Genomic DNA, 12274 nt, shown 5'->3' on the forward strand with positions numbered 1-12274 from the left:
TAGATGATAGATGATAGATAGATAATTTTCTGTGAAATAATGCAGTAACTTTGATGACAGTGATAATGTTTGGCATACTAAAGTCAACTGTTTTGCCAGAAATGATTCAGATCCCAGTTCATCTGGAAGGCCATGAGCCACAGGCATCCTTAGTGAATAGCTGTGAATGCAGCCCCAGGACTTTGGGGCTCTACCTTTGGGCTGTCAATGGCTGCTGTGTGTGGAATGGGGATGATAAGCACTTGTGATGCCCCTCAGCACATTGCTTAAGCAAAGGCCTCTGAGCTGCCGCTACCACTAGTATTGGTGGTGTGGTCTAAACCAGTGTTCCCAACCGGTGTTCCCGCGGCACACTGGTGTGCCGTGAGACCTTGCCTGGTGTGCCGTGGGAGGGAGGCGGGGAGAGGCGGGCGGCGGCGGCATCTCCTGCTGGATGCAAATCCAAACATGGCGGGCGCCTCCCTCGCTCCTTTGTAGGCGGACCATCGGAGAGAGAAAGAAAAGGAGGCGAAAGAGCGAGAAAAGGCGCCTGCGCGGAAAGAGGAGCGAGCAGTGCGCCTGCGCGCCGCGGCGCCTGAGATCGCTTCTCCCCCACCGCCCCTTGCTTCAAAGAGGTCCGGGGACAGCGGGAAGCGCTTCGCGCTGCCCCCGGACCTCTTTTGAAGCAAGGGGCTGCGGGGAGATCGCTTCTCCCGGTGCTCCAAAGCGGGGCGGGGGGGCGGGAACACCTGCCCCAGCCGCCCCGCTTCGGAACGCTGCTCCGAAGCGGGGCGGGGGGGCGGGAACACCTGCCCCAGCCGCCCCGCTTCAGAGCGCTGCTCCAAAGCGGGGCGGTGGGGCGGGAACCTCGCACCCCGCCGCCGGGCATCGGAACGATGCCCCAATGCCGGGCGGTGGGGCGGGAACCTCGCACCCCGCCGCCGGGTATCGGAACGAGGTCCTGGACCTCTTCTGAAGGCAGGTGGGGGCAAAAGTCTTTGCTCCCCCCGCCTGCCTTCCCGGGACAGCGGAGACTTCTCCGCTGCCCCGGGCAATCTTAAAATGCTGGCGGGCGGGAGCGAAGCGTTCGCTGCCGACCCCCAGCATTTTAAAATCTCCTCGGGGCAGCGGAGACTTCGCTCCTGCCCGCCAGCATTTTAAAATCGCCCCGGGACAGCAGGGGCTTTTAAAATGCTGGCGGTCGGCAGCAAAGCCCTCCTGTCCCCGGAGCTTGCGGGGCGGGAGGTGGGAAGAAGGGCTTTTCTTCCCACCGCCAGCCTTCAGAACAGCCTTCTGAAGGCTGGCAGTGGGAAGAAAAGCCCTTGTCCCCCCCCCCCCCAGCCTTCAGAAGAGGTCGGGGGACAGACTGTCCCCGGACCTGGTCTGAAGGCGGTTTCCCTAGGAACGCATTAATTGATTTTCAATGCATTCCTATGGGAAACCGTGCATCGCAAGACGAAAAACTCGCAAGACGAAGAGACTTGCGGAACGAATTAATTTCTTCTTGCGAGGCACCACTGTACTTTTTATATAGTCAATATAGGCACAGAGTTAAATTTTTTAACATTTTCTAATGGTGGTGTGCCTCGAGATTTTTTTCATGAAAGAAGTTTGCCTTTGCCCAAAAAAGGTTGGGAAACACTGGTCTAAACCACAGAGCCTCTTGGGCTTGCCGATCGGAAGGTCAGCAGTTCAATTCCATGCAATGGTGTGAGCTCCCATTGCTCTGTCCCAGCTCTCCCAACCTAGCAGTTTGAAAGCATACCAATGCAAGTAGATAAATAGGCACCACTGTGGCGGGAAGGTAAATGACATTTCTGTGCGCTCTGGCATTCATCATGGTGTCCCATTGCACTAGAAGCGGTTTAGTCATGCTGGCCACATGACCTTGAAAGCTGTCTGTGGACAAATGCTGGCGCCCTCGGCCTGAAAGCGAGATGAGCACAGCACGCCATAATCTCCTTTGACTGGACTTAACTGTCCAGGGGTCCTTTACCTTTTGCCTTTCCTATTGCCATGCACGATAAGCTGCAAAACTGAAACCTTCCTTTCTTCCCAGGGGCATCTGTGGTTTCAGTTCACTACATGCAGGATGCAGCAGCAGTGGATGTTCAACCACCATAATAATAATAATAATAATTTATTTATTTATACCCCGCCCACTCTGTGTGGCTTCCAACAAAAGATTAAAATAAAATAATTTATCAAATATTAAAAACTTCCCTAAACAGGGCTGCCTTCAGATGTCTTCTAAAAGTCAGATAGTTGTTTATTTTTTTTGACATCTGATGGGAGGGCATTCCACAGGGCAGGAGCCACTACCGAATGGTACAGGCATTGCTGTGTTTCCTCCCTTCTGTGCTACCAGGGCTCATGGGCACCAGTTGCCAGTGACTGCAGGCCTAGACGCTCTAAAATGTCCCTCTAAGTGGCAGATTACAGGAAAGCATGAAAGTCCTGGAACATCAAGTCCAAAGGGTGGATCTTAATTCAGAGTTAATTAAAGCCGGAGCAAGATGATTGAAGACTGTATCTTCCTAAATTGCGGATTAAACTTTTAATATACCGCGCTAATTGTGTTTAAATTTGCTACTTTGTTTCCAATTATTTAAGTGTTTTGAAATCACTGCAAGAGCGCCTTAGAAAAATATGTACTCAAGAGCAAATCCGTCCGGGGAAATCTGGCACAGTTGTATGGTGTTTCTTCTTCTTCTTCTTCTTCTAAATAAGTGCTTGCCAAACCTGTTCTTTGATCCAGCAAAACAGTCATAATTTAAAACAAGGCCTAGAGGCCTTCAAGGAATCAGGGAGGGATTTCATTCCTCTCTCCTTCCTCTTTTCCCCAAGGGGACCACTTCACCTTGCTCAGGTTGTAATCTACAAAGCGCAGCTCCCACACAAGCTGAATGGAAATAAATGGGTTGGGTGGGGGGGGGGGACACATACACACACAGTGTGCCTTGTGTGGAATGCAACACCTTTTGGGAACTGCATTCTTTAACCAGATGCATATTTGCAGATTCTGCCATGCAGAGTCAAAGGTAGAATAAGAGGCCTAGTTTCCATTTAGTTACAAATTACGGTAAACGTCGCTTTTAAAAAGGAAACAAAAAGGATTGACCAGAGGAAACAGCCTGTGTTTAACATTATTCAAATTTGATAATTTTATCAAACTTTCTATCTCAAGGAAATATTTTCCACACAAACTCGTCTGCCAGGATGCTTGCTCTCAATCCCAAAGCATTTTAATCATGAACAGAATGAGCTGTATGATCTGGACTCACTGAACACGTGAGCGGCATAGTGTAGCGACAAATTCAGAAGTGCAAGAACTCATCGTGGCAGCCTGCAAAGGTACGCCAAAAAGGAGTAAAAAGACCTGAGGTGGCTGCTGCTCATCCATGATTATATAAATGCGCCCACCCACCAAGGAGCAGTGGTACACAGCATAATAGGACTGGCATAACTGAAAGGACTGGTGTAACTGAAAAGCTATGCGTAGTTTCCTAGGAGTAAGCTCAATTAAACTCAGTATTGCTTACTTCTGACTGCATAGGCTCAGCCTCTGAAACACATGGTGCATTGACAAAAGATATTGAACCAGCTGAATTGCAACTGTTAGCTTTCCATCGCAAATTCCATCTTGCAAATAAGTGTTGCTCTTTAAAATGCTAGCATGGAGTGGGACCCCCTCTAAAGAAAAGGAAAGATGTATGCAGCCTCTGTTTGATTAGTTCCCTCATTCATTCCCTTAGTCTTCCTCCTTCACCTTTGCACTGCAGCAGGATTTATAGTGAATCACATATTGCTGTGCAGAGCAGTGCATAGATCTAGACTGAAAGTATCAACTACCACTTCAGTTATAGCACAATGTTTCTGAATGTTTCTCTGGAGGTGATCATGATACCTATAGGATTAACATCAAACAAGTTTTCAGTAAGTAACATTGCATTACTCCTGGAAATAACTCCCACTGAAACCTGTGGGACTTACTTTTAAGTACACATCATTAAGACTAGACTGTCTCTCATAAATGGTTTCCAAATAATTGTTTGCTATGATACTTTTTGCATATACGTATTTGTTTCTCTTTAACTGCAAGGTCAACAACTCAATTATGGATATGAAAGTCATTATGCTTTTCCTGGCTCATCTATAAAGCCAAACATTATCATCGGTAATCATATTTTGGCAGTCACAAACCTTGCTGATGACGCACAATCTAGACCTTACTTCATTTCATTACACTATAGCACCTACTAGTATTGTTTAAATATCAACTTTCCCATTTTGGGAGTCATCCAAAGCCAGTTGTGTTTTCTGTCTAACTCCATATCAAGATAACTCATGGAAATAATGCTCCCCTTTTTTGGTAAGCATCTAACAATCTCAAAGTGTCTGATGTTCCACAAAGCAGTTCAGTAAATGAGGGTGTGTGTGTGTGTGGCCGTATATGCATAGTTCCATCCAAGGAACATAACACATCTTATCTGTCTATCTTTTTGTTCCAGAAGAGCTTAAAGAAGTGAATTGTCTTGAAGCACGAGGGCATTTCTCAACTCCTAATAAAAACCACACAGTTCCCTGATCTTCACATTACAAGTTAGGCTATTTGGAAAGCCCAACAGCACACATGTCTTGAAAGCTGTGATCTCCGTAAATAAGAGCTCAAGTGAAGCCATCAAGACAGTAAAGTAAAAATCTAATGCTTAACTTCATCTGAAAATAAGGTGGCAGAGATCATAATATAATGTGCAACTTCTCCGCATGAAAGCCGCATACTCCTAACTTTCAAAATGACATCTATGCATTGGTTCAAAGCACAGTATATTTAACTTGCATTGAGAAAGCAACGACGCAGTTCAGATATTTACTGGGCAATGAGCCTATTTGATACCATCAATCATGACATCCTTCTGGACCATCTTGAGGGGCTGGGAGCTGGGAGCACTGTTATACAGTGGTTCCTCTCCTTTCTCCTGGGCTGTGTCCAGAAAGTGGTGTTGGGGGATGACTGTTCAGACCCCTGGGCTCTCACTTGTGGCTCTCAGGGTTCCCTCCTATCCCCCATGCTTTTTAACATCTACATGAAGCTGTTGGGAGAGATCGTCAGGGGGTTTGCAGATGACACCCAGCTCTACCTCTCTTTTAAATCAGAACCAGTGAAGGCGGTGAAGGTCCTGTGTGGGTGCCTGGAGGCGGTTGGAGGATGGATGGTGGCTAACAGATTGAAGTTGAATCCTGACAAGACCAAAGTGTCCTACACCCCCTAAATTAGCCTCCTTCCCTCAGATTTCCTGCAGGGATGCTAGTATTGAAATACGTTTCAACTGCAGTCAGCTTCTATATCTGAAATTGCAAGGAGGGGGTAGCCATTTTCTCTTTTAGGCACCAAATTGTCTTGAGCCACCCCAGCTCCTCTATCATAGCAGATGGAATATTACCTAAATCAGGATACGATCACCTGTATGGGTGAGCTCTGCATCTGTGATGGGTTTCAGCTCTCAGTCAACCGTATAATAAAGGTTGTATCCAATTCTAATCCTACTCAGAACAGATTCTTTAAAATAACGAAAATGACTAACTTGGGTCCATTAATTTCAATGGATCTTCTCCGAGCTTGAGACAAACCCTGAAATTTGCCAAAAGCTGTTGGACATCGAAGAAGAGCGTTGGCTCCAACATGTTTCCACTTAGGAAGCTTTATGACTGCAACATTCACAACAACAAAGGATGCCATGATAATTTATTCCAATTTTCTCAGTCTATGTGCTAGGGAGATTATATTATCCTTACATAAATATAAAACAGATAGCTTTCATCAGAACTCATCTTTCATATAATGGGCTTACTTACACCAGATGTTTAAATAAGATGATGATATAGGATGGAAATATTTTCAGCCCCAAATGTTTCCATACCATGTGTCAAGGTTGTACAAAAGTCAGGAAAAATACATTCAAACAATGGTTTTCAATCTGTGTTCTGGGTAAAGTTTCGGTTCCTCCACTTATGAGGGCTTATCAGAGTGACCTTATCCGCTTAATATCAATCTTGCTTCTGAAGGTTTCCCTTTTGGCAAAAAGAAATTTATTTATTTTTCAGTGAAGTCTGGAGAGGGTAACTATTGCTGAGGAAGATCTGGGCTGGAACTCTGACAGCAGGATGGACTAGTCAGGCACCAACATTTTATCCCTACTACAGTCCATATATGGACTGGACTTCATCTATGTTGTTGACTTTGGAAGAAAAATTACCATTTGCACTAATGGAAGAATTTCTTCCAATGCAAACAGCAGGTACATGGTGTGTGTGTGTGGGGGGGGGGAGATCTGAATTGTGACTGTAGTGGAGATAAAAAGTTAAAGAACCCTTGCCTCAGAGTCCAGATCCCTGCCCCCCCCCTACAATTTATTTTTTAAAAGCTACTCACACAATTGCCCTTGCTGTAAGTAGTATCGGAGGCAGCAAGGTCAGAGGCAAAATCCCTTTGTTCCACTAACATGCTTTTAATTTAAAAAGGAAAGAGTGCCTGTTATTTGCACTCACAGTTAATGCACAACTCATTAACTTAATGCACAGCTCGTTAAGGGAAAGGGATTTCGCCCAGGGACAAAGTACATCCTTTCCATGCAGAAGTTGATGGTGTCTCTGGGTAGGCTGGAGAAGGATTCTGGTCTGAAACCTTGATGGAGCAAGCTTGTTTTCTCCTGCTCTGGAGGGTAGGACTCAAACTAAGGGATACAAATTGCAAGAAAGGAGATTGTGACAAAACATCAGGAAGAACTTTCTGATGGCAAAAGCTGTTCAACCATGGGACGGTCTCCCTCAGGAAGCTGTGAGCTCTTCTTCACTTGAGATTTTTCAACAGAGGCTACACGGCCATCTGTTATGATGCTTTAGCTGAGATTCCTTCATTGCAGGGGGCTGGACTAGAGGACCGTCACGGCCTCTTCCAACTATGATTGCTCAGATTAATGAGCTGGATTGGTGCCGTGACTGGTTGGACTCAGAGGAATGGTGGGAGGAACCAACTGGGGAACCTCCAAGGGCAGAAGGCTCAGAGGTGGGGTAGCAGTGGTAGGACATTGATGGGTGGTCAGAGGGAGAAGAGGGAGAAGGCTGGGAAGAGAAGGTGTTGGAAGGGATAACAGGGCTTCATGAGTTGGGAGAGTCTGTGGCAGAGAGACGTCCAGAATCAGTGGCAGAAGCAGGAGAGTGGGATGTGGGAGGCCAAGAAGCAGAGATGAAGAGTCATGAGTTTCTCCCCCCTCCTGCTGTGGGAAGTTTCTCTCCCCTTCCCTGCTTCTCCCAGAACCAGGAGAGGCATGAAAAGGATGGAGGAGAGATTGGTGGTGTGAAGACGCAGTCTCTGATTGCTTGGGGAAATACCCTGGAGAGGAGGGGGCTTAGACGGCTGTGAGGACATGGGTACTTTCAGTCTCGGCAATGGATTTTCATGGAGTAAGACCACTGGGTCATGGTTTTGCCTACCTCATAGCAATCATTACAACTTTGAAGATTTAGGCATTGGGTAAACCTTAGTCTGGGGACGCGGGTGGTGCTGTGGGTTAAACCACAGAGCCTAGGACTTGCTGATCAGAAGGTTGGCGGTTCAAATCCCCATGATAGGGTGAGCTCCCATTCTTCAGTCCCAGCTTCCGCCAACCTAGCAGTTCAAAAGCACCTCAAAGTGCAAGTAGATCAATAGGTACTGCTTTGGCAGGAAGGTAAACAATGTTTCCGTGTGCTGCTCTGGTTCCCCAGAAGTGGCTTAGTCATGCTGGCCACATGACCCGGAAGCTGTACGCCGGCTCCCTTGGCCAATAAAGCGAGATGAGCGCCGCAACCCCAGAGTCGGTCACAACTGGACCTAATGGTCAGGGGTCCCTTTACCTTTAAACCTTAGTCTTGGGTGGAGGGGAGGTTGTGCTCTCTGCCTCCCACTCCAGATGTTAAATGGATCAGGGAGGAATAGCTTCTGTCCATATGCCCAGGCAGGGGCTTGGGCTCAGCACTCCTCAAGATGGCGATTCCTGTGGGGGTCCCCCTATTTGATGTCAATCATAGGAATCCTCCACTGCCGGGTCGACACTTGGTGTCACTTCCGGCAGGCGGTGCAGAAGCAAATGGTTGCCCAGTGCCTATGCCCAACCTCTTACATCTGCAGTCAATAAAGTTGTGGCCTGATTTGACTCCATATAAGCTGTGTTGTGTCCTTCATTCCTACCCAGTCGAGGAGGTGGAGTGTGTGGAGTCTGGGCATGCAACTGAATTTACATCCCTCCCTTCCTCCATCCCTGGCTATTCAACTTTCTCACAGTTCCAGCTGCTCCCCTACTGCACTGTACATACTTTCCTGTGATGCAATTAAAAAGAAGAAGATAATGGCAACGATTTTCACTTTTTGGCAAGTACGAAAGGTATAAACAACAGGGCACGAACATGCCACTAAGATGCCAGAAGTGAAGGTGTGTGCGTCAACGAGAACACATTTGTCTTTCCATATGTCAGCAAATCCTCATAGCAAAATTCTTATGAGCATTTTTGACAATTTGGTGTTGAAACATTTAAGACAGTCAATTGGCTTCATAATGGAAAAGATACAAGAGTTGTCTGTGGTTTCATTAAGGCACCTCTTGCTTTGGTACCTGAGGGTCTGAACTGTAGCCCACTGACATCAACGGAGGTATTTCCGTTGACTTCAAGGGTCTTGGATCTGGATATTTTTCCCCCCTGCAAAGTAAAAAATGCTGTCGAAGAGTGCCCCCCAGGTGGAAACATTTTTGCTTCCTCTCTTATTCCTAGCATGCATGTTACAATATGAATCAGGATAGGAGATGGGGGAAATCTGGAGGGTAGGATGTAAGATGAAAATGATGAAAAACGTAAAAAGGAAGGAGTGGCATTTAACCATTAAGAAGATAAAACTATTTTTGCCACTTACAGCAAGAAGAATGGCAGCCACTGTTCATGTGCCTGCATCTGAAATGAGGTTTCATTAACTTTTCAATTGCTTTTGCTGGCATCGAGGTTGTGCATTAGAAAGAGTCAAACACACTTAAGTAGTTGCTTTTAAAAATAATAATAATAATAATAGGGATCTCTTATCAACCCGGTTGAAATACTCCAAATTGTGGATGATTTTCTGCTACTCCTTTTGTGCTCTGCCTCTCAGCATGGATATGCTTTGTGTGTGGTAGGAGTATCTCCCAGAAGCTCATTCCTATCATCTAAAATCTCAGACATGCATTATGTTTTATCATTTTACAGCTATATCAAGAGCGAGCTTCTGCAAGCTACCCGCAAGCATGTTTCAAGCAATCGCCTTGATCTAGAGAGTTCTGTGACCTTGGACATGAATGCAGGTCTTGCGTGCACAAAAGCTGCCCTAATTATTCCAGTGGAGTGGGAAGATCTGCATATCCAGACAGATGCAAACCATATGCAGTCAGAATGCCTTGGACTCAGCTATACAGCTGCAAATAAAATGTTTAAAGTGTGTTTTAAGTGCAAGACACAATGTGACACAAGATGGCGATGGTGAGCCTTATGGAAAATTCAACGTGTTTTTAAAAATGCTTTTTAAAAAAGCATTTTCAGAATGATTGATTGGTTGATTGAGATAGTTCAGAACGTAAGGAGCTATAATAAGGATTCGCATTACATTGTTGCAGCTGCCTCCATGGGAAAAGTTGTACCAATGGAATCTTCTCTTCCCAAGCTGGATGGAGGAGGCCTGTGGTTCTGTAGGAAAATGGTTAATTTGCACGCAGAAACTACCAGCCGGGTTCAATCCCTGGCTTCTGCAGGTAGGGCTGGGAGAAACCCCTGTCTGAAGGAAGGGAAAAGGGTACTAAAGTCAGGTGTCTGAAGCAAAATAAACAATATCCTTTTAATTAAGAGACTGTGTTCTGACCACTCACGTTCTTCAAAATAAAACCAATCCTGAAAATATAGGGTGTGTCTAATAAGCCAACATTATCCTGGCCACGTTACTCAGTCCAAAGTCCGGATGAGATCATGGCTTATTACTGTTAGCTGCAGAGCAGCCTGTTATCCTCTAAGAGCCCTGGAAGTAAAATAATAGTTCTCCCAGGCTATCATTAGAGAGGCCTGGGAACAGGGGTGGCCTTTGTAATATGGCGTCCCTTGCAAGGCCAACATTTGGCACCCCCAACTAGATCTTCTCCATTATGGATCTTCTCAAGTTTGCACCCCCTCCACCTGCACAACCCTAAATCCAGTGCTGCTGGAAGGTGGAAGGACTTTTACCTCCTTTAAAAGAAGATCCTATCACCTTTCATTGAGAAGATGGTGAGCCAGCAATTGTGGCAAGTACCCAGGAAGTCTGAACTCCTCTTGGAGCAAACACTAACAACAACAACAACAACAACAACAACAATTTATTTATACCTCACCAATCTGACTGGGTTTCCCTAACCACTCTGGGCAGCTCTCAATAGAATATTAAAAAACACGATAAAACATCAAACATTAAAAACTTCCCTAAACAAGGTTACCTTTAGATATCTTCTAAAAGTCAGATAGTTATTTATCTCCTTGACATCTGATGGGAAGGCGTTTCACAGGGCGGGTGCCACTACCGAGAAGGCCCTCTGCCTGGTTCCCTGTAACTTTGCTTCTCACAGTGAGGCAACCACCAGAAGGCCCTCAGAGCTGGACCTCAGTATCTGGGCTGAACGGTGGGGGGTGGAGACGCTCCTTCAGGTATACTGGGCTGAGGCCGTTTAGGGCTTTAAAGGACAGCACCAACACTTTGAATTGTGCTGGGAGCCAAAGTAGGTCTTTCAGGACCTTAGCATGGATGGTGGTGGAGGGGCCATATAATACAGTATGGATGCCCTTCAGTGCTGGCTGGGGTTTGTACTTCAAAATATCTGGAGGGCACTAGGCTCCTGAAAGCTGATGGATAACCCATTGACAATCCCAGTTAAGTCCTGGAAAGGCCCACGTTGGATTTTTCTTCCCTGACTGGAAGGGCTGCATCCCACATTTCTCACATTTCATCAGAGGTTCCTCTTGAAGACACTTGGCAGAAGTAGGGATGCCCCTGGGTATTCTGCAACAGGGTGTTTCTTCACAGATTAATTTAAAAGGAAAACAAATTAAAATGGAAAACTTAACTCATCTGCTCTTTGCTTTTTGCTTTCTTTGCCTGCTATGTGCCCTGAACCTGTTGTTTCTTTTCTAGTCTCTACTTAGATCGCCCCCCCCCCCCATCCTAAATGGATGAGGAGGGACTGTTCTTCTTTTTTTGGTGCATGTGTTCATGATGTTTGGTGCTGATTTACAGCAACAAAAAATATAATTTAATGCAAGCCTTCTCCCTTTCTCCAAATTTCCAGTTTGGCTGAAGATAAATCACGCTAATCCCCGCCTGACTGTGGGTTGGGAACAACAGTTATAGTCAATAAATTTCTCTAGATGGTTTCCCAAACACGCATTATTCGCCCAGCCTTTCCCATGAAGGCAGCTGTAATAATATAATATGCTTTGTGTACAAAGTTCATTCCGAAATATCTCCAAGGGTTTACAAACTATTATTATGAAGAAAAGACATCAAAGAAATGCACTGGTGCTGACGAGGTAGGCTGCTTTCTTTGCAACTGAACCATGGCTTGTCTCTTCAGTCGTGGAAGCTCCTTTGTCAAAAACAGCAAAGAGAGATCTGGCTGCACATACAATTCAATATCATATGTGCCTGCTTGTAGCTTCTTCAGATTCTGGCATTTCTTCCAAGTTAAAGTTTTGCAACAGAAAACTTCCCATATTTTGGTTTAAAGACAATATTTTCAGCGTCTTTTCTTTAGAATCACAAAGGTGTGTGAGTTCTCCTGACCTATTTATTGAGATTCCTTCCTGATTTGCTTGCACAAAGCGTACGTGGAGGTTAGATTATATATTTACTGAGCATTCGTTCCGATTTGTTTGCAGGGAGAGAAATGTGGCCTCGATCCTCTTTTGCTTGCAAGGTGTTTTTATGTCTTTCTATTCATCATGCACCCAATCCACACTTTTCAATGTACTTCCCCATCACTTTTTTAACTGCAAAAGGCCTTTTTTTAAAAAAAGTGGGTTTGTTGTACGGTACTAGAGTGACAGAGTACTTGAATTCACTTTAATAGTGCAAACCTAAATTTCCATGTATGCATTTGAATTCTTCTTACTGACAGCCTTGAACCATTATCTTTTCCCCAAAATAACACATGCAGTGTTTATGGCTGGGTACACATGAGTCCCGTCCCCCCCGAGAATCTTGGGAATTGTAGTT

Source organism: Podarcis muralis, chromosome 12 (assembly GCF_964188315.1).
Source record: "Podarcis muralis chromosome 12, rPodMur119.hap1.1, whole genome shotgun sequence".
Classification (NCBI taxonomy): domain Eukaryota; kingdom Metazoa; phylum Chordata; class Lepidosauria; order Squamata; family Lacertidae; genus Podarcis; species Podarcis muralis.